Genomic DNA, 14,499 nt, shown 5'->3' on the forward strand with positions numbered 1-14,499 from the left:
GTCTGTTACTGTGATTGACACGAGAACGACCGAAAAGAGAAGAAAATATCAAATGCGCTGTTGATGCCATTTTTAAATAAAACAGCAGGTAAAATTTAATTTATTAACCAATAATTTTTAGATGCGGAAGGAATTTGTTGAAAAAGAAGAGAAAATTGTGTGCAAAAGAATTAAAAATAAATCTTCATTTTTCTGTTGCGAATAAATGGGAATTTATAGAAATTGACAGTCACAACAGTCTACATGAAACTTCTGACTTATTACTACTACTACTACTACTACTACTACTCAGTTAAACGAATTGCATTGCGTCAATGTTACAATAATTGACGAGAGTATTTCTCATTTTGTTTGCCGTATTAAAGCAATCAAGGTCAAATCAATCAACCTCATTAAAAGCAGAAGAAATATAAAAAAATAAAAAGAGAAGAAAGAATTGATTGATAACATGGCGCCGCACAATCATTTACCGGCACACAAAAAGCATTCCTTAGTTCATTATTCCTCTTTCCTGGCACTTGTTTTACGTGTACATGTTAAAGTCTAGAAATATATATATAGTTATAAAAAACAGCAAGAGCAACAACAATAACACATAAAAATGTATACAATTTATCAATATATCACTAGATATAGATGTGAGAGCGGAAGTTGCATTTACGGATAAATTTAAGTCAAGAGGTTTAAAGTACAATTGAATGGCATCACTGCCGAGCTGGCTGAGCTAAACCAGATATGCCTTTAAAAAGTTTTACTCCACAAGTTCACCTGATACCGCACACATTATGGAAATATTTCAGAGAAAACTATTTGTTTACACAGATACACATCAGCTTGATGTAACAGTTTGCTCTACACACGAATATCTAAAGCAATTGATGTTCAATATGTTCTAGCCGAACGGATAGAATGCTATACAGAGAAAAGCTTCTTCTTCTTAATAAACTTTTAAAATAATTTATTTATTTCTTGCAACCTTCTTTACCTTTTCTTTTATCCTTCTGTTATCCAATGCTTGTGTTTGTTGCAATCTGAAGTCTTCACCGTAATTATTTCCCATGCTTTACGATTTATTTGCTTTAGTTTAATCTTGATCAAAAATATCCGACGGACAGTGGAATAGCAAATTACAAAACTTTCCCATTTTTTAAGTATAACATTTTCAAAGTTAACTAACTTTGAGTTTAAGTAACCGAGCCAGAGTGATTTCATTGGTGTAACGCCTTCATAAAAATAAGCAGATACGAGGTTCAAAAAACAGGTGAATTTTTATATATCTCGAAAAATATTTATCTGTTCATCGATATAGCATTTATCCGCTTCATAGCAACCCTTTTAAATATAATACGCCTGTGCCAGCGCTGTTCCCAATTCTCGAAACGTTCCTGGTCTGATATGAAGAAAGGTCTAATCCAAAACCTCTGTCAAAAACAATCTAAATATGCAAAATGACTAATAATGTGAACATATGATGGGGACATGCGCGCCAACATAAGAAAAGAAATAAATTCGAAAACTGAATGTACGTAGTGCCACGAAATTTGAACAATCAACTTTTCTTAACACACCTCGTATCTGTAAACAAAGTGTTATGTTTGAACTGAGACAAAACGAGGCCTTAAGTCAAAGTGCTGACGGCTTCGTTTCTGTGGCTGGCAGAAAATATAGTTACAGTCGTCAGGTCATTTGCACGTTTGGAATGTTCCGTAAGCATATACTTATCATATAATGCTTGGCAGTGCCAAAAAGAATCGATGATAACAGCTGAAGTATCGTCCTGAAGCATGAAATATGCACTTAAGAAAAGAAAAGAAAAAGATTAACAATTTCAATGTAGATGCAGAAGTTTCGGTACATGGGCACGATTTCCTCAGACGCTTCGAAACGTTCCAAAAAGGAGAGTAACGAGATCGTTAAATATGCGCATAGGGCACATTAACACTGCGAAAGGCCCAGAAGGGAAGAGTTAATGACAACCTAGCTCAGACATCTCTCTTATATGCACTGAAAAAGGGGCCAGAGAAGTCGTCAACATCTCACTATACATGTAGAAGTTTCTGTATATGGATACGAAGCCTATTAACGCATAAAAACATTCTCAAAGAGGAAGTGAAGTGATCGTCATATATGCGCTACGAAATGATGAAAAAGTGAAGTAGTTTCGGTATATGGGCATCATTCCTATTAACCTTTTAATACATTCCAAGAAAGACGCTAACAACTCTGATAGAATCTGGAATTCCAAAAACATTTTTTTTTTACCGTCGTATACCGTGCGGTATACCACTTATGGTACAAAGTATATAACGTTTGTTCAATTGTCTGCAACTCCCAGAACGACTAGAATTAGGGGCAACTTTCATTTTACCAATCGATTCAAAATCACTATCTGAATCCATCTAAGCTTGCCTGTCTGTTCGTCCGTCTGTGTGCCTGATGTCGGCCCACCTATTTCTGCATTCAAGCTGCAGCTCGCAGTTTTTGAACTCGCCTTAAAACGAATGCTATTGGAAATGTCTCAAATTGGCCCATTTTTGTTAGTCCATCCCGATATAAGGTTTTACTTTGACAAGTCACTGTATGAATAACTATACTTAACGAAAAATAGGTAGCATTGGGTATTTAACGAAGGCACGTGGCCGACTATAATGTTTTTACTTGTTTTTTTGCAAATTTGGCATCTTGCTAGAGTCGTTACTGCTTATCGATCGCTAGAAGCGAAGTAAGTAGGAAAGAAAGCTAGAGAGTTATCGACCTTGGCTCTATCCAAAGGGCGCATATGTTTTCTTTTAGTGCACAAGGGATCTAGAAAGTCGTTTAAAAGAACTATTCTTTCACAAGTCTTCTCTGAATTTTGCTCCTAAGGCTCCTAAGGTTTCTGGTAATAAAGTCTGCGTGGAAAAAATCTAAAGAATAGTCGGTCTTTGTCCTTTATTAATAATCTATCTCTTCAAAAATGCTCACCTTCCTCAGCCATCGAAGCCATTTACAAAAATGCTGCTTAGCACCTTTAAGCGTTTTGCCTCTAGAGGGAAAATTCACTAGGGGGAGAATTCCTGCGGATTCACTACCTTTTCAAGTTTGTAGGGCGCTTTATTATTATATTTCCGGGAAGAAAAATGGTGCCAAGTGAATTAATAAAAGTGGGTCATTTTAAATGCCTTTTAAATTCATATTAAAAATTCCACAATTGTTTACTGTTTTCTCAATAATATATGTTTAAAAAGACTCACTTTTTTAATATTCTGTATTTATTGAAGAGAAAAATTTAATATTTTCATAATACCTTTATATCCTTTAATCCATTACTACATATGTTTGCACATCGATGAACATCGCTGTATCACTATGGTGACCGCAAATGCAAATTAAAATTTACCTGCAAAAAAGTTGTCACAATAGATTTAATAAAAGAAATAAAGTAAAAAACAAAGCTCGTTTAGTTTTTGTTTTCATTGCATAGAACCCAAGTGGAAAATTGTTAATTTATTACTTGAGTGGATAGAATTGTATTTAAAGCATATTTTTCGTTGTTGGTGCACTAAAACCCATATCCAGCGTAAGTATATAGGCAAAGTTTACCTAGTCAGACACACATATACACATGTGTACATATCTAAGCATTGAAACTGTAGCCGCATAGATTATATTTATTGTCTCATCATGACTCTGAATGGCGATTTCAACAAATCATTCTTTCTGTATAACGCGTTAGTTTTTTTCTTTTTCGCCGCCACAGTTTAGATGTCTCTAACAGGAGGAAAAGCGAAACGAAAAATGAAATAATATTATGCACAGATACAAACACACGTAAATGCAATTCCTATACTAATACCATTTTTTTTTCTTTTTTTTGGCTTAGGTTTTTTATGCTTTTTTTTTTTTTTTTGTTTTTGCTTTCATTATTCAGGAGCCTTCATTTGTATATAAATTATACGAGACATTACTGCATCTATTGGAATGTCGACAAGAAAGCTAAAAAAATAAAAAAATAGTAAGTCAACCAGCCAGAGCAAGCAAAACACAAAATAAAATACACAAACCAGCCAGGCAGACAGAGAGCCAACCAGCCAGCCAGCCAGCCAGCCAGCCAGCCAGCGAACACGCTAGCCAGCAGGCGAACAGACGGTCGCTCTTAACGACCGCCAGACAAACGTAGTGAATGAGTGAGTACTTATAGTAGACGGATGGAATAGATTGGAACGAACAGCGACGACCGACAACCGTTGCGAATGAGGAAGAAACATTTGAGGGAATGGGTTGGAAAGTGCAAAAAAAAAAAAAAACAAAAACAAAAAACAAAAAAACCAAAACGAAAGCAAGAACAAACACGACACACACTTGCAAATGCCTATAAAGCGATTCTGCGCCTCAGTCATACTCCAAATATTGTATAAGCAAAATATGTACAAACACAGTTAGTTAGTCATGTGTGCACTTTGTGTGCGATACGAACACTCAATCGGTTTTTGACTCGTACACGTCGCAGTCTGTGGTCGTATAGTATTCGAATTGTGCAAAATTGTAGATACACATAGATATATATATATATATATATATATATATATATATATATATATATATACATATGTATGCACACATTTTTATATATACGCACAAACACAGATATATATATATATATATATATAGATATGTTTATATACACATATAGATTTAGTAATATTTTTGCAATTTTTTATTGCATGCCAGTGTAGTTGTGATATAGTTGTTGGTGCCGTTCTTTTCGCTTTATTTCAATCATTAGTAAGTAAAGTGGCTCATGTTATGGCTTTTAGTTGCCTCTCAAACAGTTTTTGCTTGATTTTCGTTGTCAGTGCATAACTTATGAAGCAAAGTACAAAAATATGTACGAATATATTCACAAGCACACAACAGACAGACAGACAGACTTGCAATTACATACAATATGTTACATATATATATATATATATATATGCGTATATTATTTTCATGTGCACTTATAAACATTGACACACACATTTCGCTGTTGTGTCTTGTGTTTAAACTTTTTCTTTTTTGTTTTTTTTTTTTTTTGTTTTCTACTCACTGCATATGACGGAATTATCGCTTTAGATGAATGACACGGATAAAAAGTTTTTTTTTTCTCTTTTTTGTTTGTTTGCAACTTTTCAACACTTTGCCAGAAAAGCTTTTTGTTTGATTTCTTTTTTTTTTTTTTTTTACTTGAAAATCTTGCTTAATATAAAACATTTGCCAATATTGCATTTTGTTTTTTTTTTTTTGAATTGAATTGAATTTTATGTTTAACATGAAAACTTTTTCATATCGGGTTTGGTTTGTTGTTTCTTTTGCAAGTTTGTATGTCAGGCAATATTTTCTGATGTATTGGCTAACGTGAGCATAAGCCTTCGATAGCTCAGTTGGTAGAGCGGTGGACTGTAGAGGTTGATAAGAATAAACAGTAATCCATAGGTCGCTGGTTCAAATCCGGCTCGAAGGATTTTTAAATGTAGCGCTGATGTCAAATCCGGCTCGAAGGATTTTGGAATGTAGCGCTGCTGCTAAAATTTTTTTTTTCTTTTACACGATTTGCAGTCGCCTTTATTGACCTCGCACCATATATTGATAAAAAAGCGAAAACATAATAGTATAGAAGACATAGGGGCTTGTTTGAGTTTTAATTAGAATAATTTTTGACATTGAAGTCATGCTATACTTTTCGTGAAAAAACACATGTTGTCATTAATATCTTTATACATTTCTTATAAAAAATCGTAAAATTCAATATGCTTTGACGTAATGAGTTCAGACGCAATTGAGTTCGGAAGAAGTTCTTATTACTTTGGAAACATAAATTTAATTAGTTTTTATGTGAAAAGGTTTCAAGGTGGACCCTTTAATATAAAACGAAAGAAGAGAGAAAGTACATCTGATTTAGACTCAGTTAGATATACTTTGCGTACGAACCTAAAGATCCAGCCGAAAATAAAAGATTGGTTTTTCTTGGTAAAAAGTTATAAAAATTACTAATCATTTATATGTATATATGTCTTATGCACTAGCGTGGAATCTAAGCCATTTGTTTACTCTTATAAACTCTTAAGATATGTGCACTACAAACCCTAGAAAATTCAGAGGAATTTTTTCCGAGATATTCTTAGCCCATATTTTAATGTTTTCCATATTCTATGTCAATTACACAGGTCTAGGCAAATAGCGAATTACATTTCCAACCAGTTCAACAATTTACGGGCCGGACTTTTATGGAAATCTACACTACTTTTCGTAGAGCGCACTACCCCCATTTAGGGGTAAGGCCATCTTGTATTTTTTCTTTTATGATATTTTCACATAAATGTTGAACGACGACATCATTAAAGTTTGGTATGGTATCAAATTCTTTACGTAGCTTGAAGGTTGATTTTTCGAGGGAACTAAATATGTAAAACACCTTTAAAACGCAATAAATTAAAGTTTTAATCACCTTGTTCTCGGAAAGTGTTTCTAATGCCTTCCGCTTGCAACCGATTGATTTCAAATTTCAGCTACAGTTTCGCGTTAGCATTCTTTAGTAAAATACGTAAGATTTTTTATTTATACCCTACAGCCCTTGTCGTACAAGGCTATATTTAGTTTGTGCGGATGTATGCAGCACGCAAAGGAACTTGAGATCATTGAATCGTTTTTTGAATCGCTCTAAGGTTACCTGGCCGTCTGCCCGTCGTGTTTTTTTCGTATTCAACCTACAAGTCGCAATTTTTGAGATATTTCGATGAAATTTGGTCCAGTGACGAGTACGGGCTCAAGGACAGACGATGTTGATCCGATCGGTTCGGATCCGTCCACTTTTCCATCTTATTTCCAAAAGTCGTTTTATAAATAACTACAGGGTGGTACAGAGCATCGAATGGTGACATTTCATTCTCAGTAGCTCTCCAAGTAGCATATCGCAAAATGTCGAACGTGTCAGTAAAAAATCACTTGAATATTTACCTCTTGTTTGTTCGTTCAGTTAGACAACTCGTTTCACTTATTCTCTTATCTCCTTACATGACTTCTGGCTATATGTCACAGCTTGAATGAACGTTAAGCTGTGGCTCGAATGAACGCAAGATTATTTCTTTCACAGAATTGGGACTTTATCTTGGAAGTGGACGGCGAATCTGTCTAAGCCCCCCAAAATATTACTTACGTAGCCACTTCAGCTTTTTGAAGCACTGCTAATACGTGTTTCCACACGACTGTCCAACCGTAACCCTACAATATAGTAAGTCTTCATATTCTTTCAGATAATTTGTAGGAAAAAGCAGAAGTAAAGATAGAGTTCATAGGAGTCAAGGCAATAGCCTTATCGATTATATCAACGGCGGTAAATGAAAAATTTAAAGATTTTCTTAAAGCCACTATAGAGCTAACGAACAGTGTCAGGGTGTGGAAGGAAGTCTGTAAATAAGTTCGGCGAGGTTCTTCTCGTAGCCTGGGCTTATAAAATTCATCGAAATTCCGCAGGTAGACACATATATTTTAGGATACTTCCTTCAGCGAATTAATGTCGAAGAATTCTTATTTTTGTCGACCGAAGAGGTACGTACTCTAGAGGCAGACAGACAGCGAGAGGAATGTAAACTGGAGACAATAGAGACAGAAACGGAATGTTTTCAAAATAAATTTATTTTTAAATATTTCGTCCCAGCGCACGATAACAAGAACAGACGATCGTCTTTATGTGCAATCTAAAGATAATGCTTATCAAAGTATCTTGAAAGTGTTTTAAATATAATCCTGAAGCACGGAAAAGTCAGCTTCAAGAGTTAATGCATAACGTGAAGTTGGCTCACCTCAAAACTAAATTCTTAAAAAATTAGGCTCTTGTTGAACCTGTGTGGAGCTCTCGAGTTTGTTGCCATATAATAAACAGATATACAAACCGAAAAATTATTCATCTCCATGTGAAGGGTACAAGCCTTCCTCCTCGCCTTCGCCCTTGCAAAGTGCTTGCAAAGCGTATGATGCAGGCAGTAGAGAAGTGTCTATCACCAGAAGTGTCTTATCACCAATCAAAAAGCTTAGACAGGAGTTATGGGCGGGTGTGCCGGTTTGGATGGTCTGGCTCGCGGGGAACATTCTGATCCCATTAGTAACCAACGGATAACTTAATTATTTGACGTAAGAGAGTTGCTGTGTGTTTAACAGGCAATGTGTGAGAAAAAGTAAATAAAATATATTTTGTTACATAAACAAGCCCGTTACTTTTAAATCAATTATGGAAAAGAGAGTTCATTTTGTTCATTTTGAATCTTGACGATCTCTATCATTTATTTCAATATAGCACACTATTGATTACGGGGTGTTAGAATCATTAATTCACAGGTCCTTCGAAATTATTTTACTCCCTTTTTCTGCTAACCAATTCAAAGCGGCTGGTTTATTACCATTGCCTTATCGTGTAACCTTTGTGTGGACATACTGAGCCTATTGAGTTTGTACCCATGCATATAATATCCAGAAGTACTTAAGAAGTATGCGCCTTCTATTGCACTGCCCAATTTAGAATTATTATTAGAGTCAATATCTGATATCTGTACTTGTACTTTGCCTTGCTCGAAAATTCTTCAAGAAAAGGCGCATATAGAAATCCTGCTTTGGCCCAATGACGCGTCCTATTGGCTGAACTTTTGCGACTATGCTTCTTACTCTACATACTACTCTATTTTGAAAGAGCCCTTGTTTAGAGAAAGTAAATGATGAAAATTATGCGGTATGATCTATCCAATGAAAAGCCCTTTCATAGACATGGAATATGGTGCGGATGCTAGAAAAAAAAATGTAGAAGACAAAGATGCAGTTCGAATCCAAACAGGGGGCGAAAATTTTTCTCTCAAACGAGCTTTGCGTAATGGTAGGTGAATTAAAACGCATTAATATTTTTATTCCTGAAAACTTGCTGCCTGTGTTTTTACTATGCAGTTTACCAGATGCCATGGGCCACTTTATAATCGGCATTGCAAGCCGGAATAAGTTACCATTTGTGACAAGCATAGAAGCTTAAAAGCTGCATCACCGAGGTGTAACCATAAAGCAGAAATATTTTTCGTGCTAATATACGGTCGTAAGAAGGGAAAAAATCCAAAAACTCAAGACTATCTTCAAAAAATGGAAGTCACCGCAATTATGTTAGTGTGTAGATATTAAGTAAGAACATGTTGAGTTTAGATGGTAGGCGCATCGGCGTATTTATGTAACGATTTATCTTTACTCTAAGATATGGCAAAATATTTTTCTCGCATCGATACGTACCAAAATCAAGTGCAAACTTGTTTCTCAATTAGAAAACTTACAGAAAAACGGAAACAAACCGTCCGAATCTTTTATATCCATCACCGTTATCCTCAAGAAGACTAAAAAAAAAGTAAACAGCCGTGTTCCACTATAGGTTTTCTACTTGCTTTTCATTGATTAGTTTTAGTCGGTTTTCTAGGCTAGTTTTACAAACAACCTAATATTTTCGAAGTGAAGCCATTTTAAGTTTTAATTTATACGGAACATTAGTCTAAAACCATTTTTAAATGAGTGAGAGAGGATGGGAAGAGAATAGTTCACTCGAGCAAACACCTATTTGTCTGTCCATCTGTGCTATATAAAAAATTCCCTTCTATAGCATTGCATATGTCATTCATAAACAGTTAAGGGAACAATTAAGGCTTTAAAAAAAAATTGGAAAAAACGATAACCAGGTAGCATTACCTCGTTTATTTTTAAAAGGAAGGATTGTTGATATGGGACATGGGAAAGGGAAAATAGTGTTTTTATAGGTTCGACTCGAAAGTAGGAACATTTTAAACAATCGAAAAACGCTACTGCAATTAGATGGATCCAAGGGCCAGCAATGAATTTAAAGAACTAGCGTTCAAGATAACATGTCCGACTCATATTCAGAACAAATGAGTGAAAACGCTAACAAGGCCCAGTAGTCGTGTTAAAGGATTTCTTCAATTGATCGGTAATAATGGTCATGGACCTACATACCTATATATGCACAAGCACGAGGTAATGCACGTCATGCCGACGTTCAAGTGAGTCGAGGGTGTCGAACATAAACTTGTCACCCATTTGCCTTTGCATTTGCATTCATTTGAACCGTTTATTAAATGCAGTCAAGCATCTTCGGACAAGGCCTGGAAACTGCCGTCCACCTATGCGAAACATACTCTAATCTTGGCCGCGAAAATGTGCGGATAGTGATACGGGTGAAGCAAATACTGTACTCATTTAAAATATGTGAACACCTGACTGCTATCCTCCTCATCCTGAAAAAATATTCTGTCCAAACGATGTCATTTTGCAAACAAGCGCTGAAAGTTATTTTTCATCGACTTCCGTGCACTGAAGTTCGACCAATTTTTCTTGATAATAAAACAAAGGCAAAGAAAAAGAGATCTAAATAATCGCATCCACCATCAAACTACGGACCTTTAAGTGCTTACATACTTTGCTTCCGGTTTCTTTACGGTCTGAATGCCTTAGTAGACGCATCCAATACACTTGAGACGTGTCGGGACAGGAATAAATATTATGTAAGCAGTTAAGGCCAACGAGGAAATTTTTCTTTTGCCTTTTACACCTTTCCAGACAGATGCAGTAGTAGTTGTACTGCTTGTAAATAACTCTTGTTTCATTATTAGGTCTACTATTCAGTATTTAGCGACAAACAACAGTATGACAATCAGAAAGTCAACTCTTCAGAGGGAGCTGATAACATATGCAGTCGCGCAGTTGATTCAATTGTTTTAATTTTCCTCTTTCACAAAATTCATTCCCTAATTATGTTAAAATTGTGGTCTATTCTACTTAAACTTCTTTTATGTTCTCCCAGGTTATTAATAATACTTGTGAATAGACACACACACACACACACACACATATAAATATAAATGCAGATATAAATGTAGACACATGTAGACACGTTTATGTACAGAGGGCTTAATAATAACATTTATTACGTTCAACATATTTGCGTGTTTAGTTTCATGATTTGTACAAATTACATACCACGGCAATGTCACCGTTACACGCAAAGTTCAATTTGCTTTTTTTCCTTTTCGTATACATATATCTTTTGTCAACTATAAAAAAATTGAAAAAAAGAAAAAAAAAACTATACGTGAACACTGTGAAAATGAGTTGGTTTTCCTTTTGACAAAGTTCATGTCCCACTTCGTTGAACATAATGACAGTTTTTAGAGAACACGTACATACATGTATAGAGACTTAAAGATTACATATCGATAGTCATGTCGTATGTATATGAGTGCGCCTTCAAGAAGTCTTACATATTACTCCCTCTACTCGTTTTCTCTATTTATCTGTTAAAGCTATCCTCTCTCCTTCTCTCCTTCTCTCTCCCTCACTCTATCTATCACTCTATCTTTTAAAGTCTATGTGCATTTATGGAAGGAAAGGAAACAAGCTTCGTTGTGACAGTTTTATTACACTTTTTATGGCCATAAATTGTTTGAAAAAAAAAAAAATGTCTTTGACTTCAATTACTTGCATCAGGCTCTTGTAATGACAATGAAGGTCAAATGCTTGGTTCTTTAGCTCTTTGGTTGGTTGCTTGTCTCCTCAACGATTTTTGCATAGTTCCATAAGCAACGGGATTAATATTGATTGACAGATAAATTCTCTTTTATACGTGAACATAACTATCTTGTTGTTGTTGTGTTTATTAATTTTTCATTCCAGAAAAGAAAAAAAACATAAAGCCGTTGTCGCGTTACATAGTTTTTCATCTTTTAATTGCAATAGAGAACTATGAACTTTGTCAACGCTAGAATGCCAGCGGTTATGGAGCCATTTAATGTACCCTCTCGTCACATTTGTACTTATTACGGTAATCAATTCCGATCTTTTTCAAGATTTACCCTTCGTCCCCGACTAGTACTCGACCTCAGTTGGGAAAGTCACTACGGGAATATTGGAAGAAATAGATAGCGTTCCTGATATAATCTTATGCCGAATTGAGAACAGCATTCAACTAAGCTAAGGTAGCCAAATGAAACCCCCTCATGGCATATAGCAGATTGAAGCTTGTTCACCACGATCTCGCTTACTTATAAGCAAATATTTTTTAAAGTTTGAAGATTTTGAAAGTAATAATCTCCGAGTAAAAACAAATTGAAAATATCATAAAACCACATCGGTTACTGTATTAGAATATTAAAGACCTAATAAATATGTCGAATTTTAAACAAGGATGTAAAATGAAAATTTATCAAAATGCCTTTCCGCAAACGTGTTTAGCGAAAGGGGATCCAAAACTTGGGCTGACTTAATTTGTTTCGTCAAAAGGTTTATTCTTCATTACCTATTTTGTTGATGTAATTATTGCCATTTGAAGACTTGCTTTTCATAAAAATCCGTACATGAAAGAAAACCTCAACGCTAGCCCAATATGATCCATTCTTAACATAGCAGATGTTTTATGTTAAGTCATTAATACCGATTTGATTTTAATCATCAAATATTAAATATGATATCTTGTTGCCGTAAGACCCCTATACTTTGTGCAAGAGAGATTTCTAGAAATAGTTCCATTTCATCCAAATTTTGCACATGTGTTAAGCCAGTCAAATTGCTATCTTTCGTTCATTTTTGTGGGGAAATTGTGAAAATGGAAGATGTTTTTCATACTGTAGCTAGGTTAAGTCGACTTGGAATCGATTGACGTAATAAAAGATGAGCCTGTCTGAAACCCTTCTGGCTGCGGCATTCATTCGTGCAAACTTAATGTGCTCTTACCACCATTGATGTTGGGCTACTTCATGGCTACAAAATATTTGATTGGGGCGTGTCAATTGTTGTTCTAAACATTAATAGCTTAAAGTCAAGTTTTATTTATTTTATTGTTGTAGGCATGAATTCGACCTATGATCGTCAGCTAAAAGTGGCCGGACATACAGATGGATGTTCGAACGGGCAGTCATGATTAAAACGGCTTACAACGGCTTATGCTGATCAAAAATGGATACAGCCAACAAACTCCCAGTTGTCTACAACTGAGTTTTGCCACAAGCCAAGGGCAAATTTTAAAATTATAAGTATTGTGATAAGTGCAAAGAAGACGCACTTTTCTGCTCCGAGATACGAAGTAAGCAAATTGTAGTAAAAGAAACACAGAAAAAAAAAAGAAATTTCTAATATTGGGTGAGCGTAGCCGATTTTTTCCGACTCTTCGACACAGGCTATATAATACACGTGACTATTTTTATCATCATATCCGCCACAGCGCAAGCGTAATGTGCAAAAAGTCAATTATTTTTGCTTTTGAGAACAGAGATGTTCTGAGTTTATATTGTCCTTCGACTAACTACTAACCTGCCTGTAAGAACTTTTAACGAAAATTGAAAAGAATACCCTCGCTCTTGAGGCCACGAGTATGTTCACCGTAGTAATTACCGAGATGGAAAGACGGACAGACAAATCAACGGACAGATGGATAGACAAGCAGGCAGGTAGCCGGGCGGGATTCGAAATTTGATTTAGAAAATATATATATTGTGTCGAGTCTGCGAAAATTCCTTCTCAATACTGCAAACGTTACACGTACTTCGGTGGTAGCTTAATCTAAGGAGTAGCTCTTAACGGAAAAAGGAATCAAATTGCAATGTTCGGCTTCTTGGTGCAAAAAATTTCTCGTCGCTATAAAGCGTATTCATGCTCGTGCATGTTATTACTATAGATAGGAACGACTACGTTTCCGCTGAAAGAAAGGCAAAAACGTAACAAGGAAAAGTCAAAAGTGCCAAATTGGTTGCCGAATTTTAAGTTTTACAGCTGAGGAAAAGCAAGAGTAGGCTTCCGTATCGCTTACAAAATCCGAATTTTAAGTAAACTTATTTTGTAGGCAACTTGGGCAGAATTCTATGCCAAAGGAGAATAACGCCCGGGAACTGTGACTTTTTACCGCAAGTTTCTCGTACGACCGCAGCTAAGCTTTGTTCTCTGTTCTCTTTTATGTTTGGTTATTTACTTTGTTTAAAGTGGACATGGAAGCGGGTTCAGGCAACAAAGAAACACCATAGCTTTAGAGAGAATGTGAAAATTTTAAAAGGCGAACATGTCTCGTCAGCTTGGTGTTCAACTTTCCAGCCCTACTTTTCCCATGTTTCCCAATTCCAAAACCAAGCGGACTTTGGAAATTGCACAGATATTGCGAACTCAGCTTTCATTCTTATTCTTGAAACATAGTATATTCGGGATATTAATGAAAAAAAAAAATTAGTCTTCGAAACCGACATGTAAAGACATTAGGAAACATAGTTTCCTCTAGATCGCATATTGATTAATGGTGAAAAGGGCGCATCTAACATTCATCGTCAGCAACTCAGATGCAGTGATAGCGACGTCAAGAGCAATGTCGCATATCTAATTGCTAAATGCTATCAAGATGTCACTAAAGTGATCAGGAAAATGCTTTAATGGCTTCGATAGAAGCTTCTTTTTAACCTGCCGCACTTT

At 35.5% G+C, this 14,499-nt stretch overlaps 1 non-coding gene across 1 annotated transcript; it reads left to right on the forward strand.

Moving 5' to 3' along the window:
• The first annotated feature begins 5,387 nt into the window (after positions 1–5,387).
• Trnay-gua lies at positions 5,388–5,482 on the forward strand. The gene is made up of 2 exons: positions 5,388–5,424; positions 5,447–5,482. It is a non-coding gene; the product is annotated as a tRNA-Tyr (tRNA).
• The last annotated feature ends 9,017 nt before the right edge of the window (positions 5,483–14,499 follow it).

The sequence above is a fragment of the Glossina fuscipes genome, unplaced genomic scaffold (genome assembly GCF_014805625.2).
Source record: "Glossina fuscipes isolate IAEA_lab_2018 unplaced genomic scaffold, Yale_Gfus_2 28, whole genome shotgun sequence".
Taxonomy (NCBI): domain Eukaryota; kingdom Metazoa; phylum Arthropoda; class Insecta; order Diptera; family Glossinidae; genus Glossina; species Glossina fuscipes.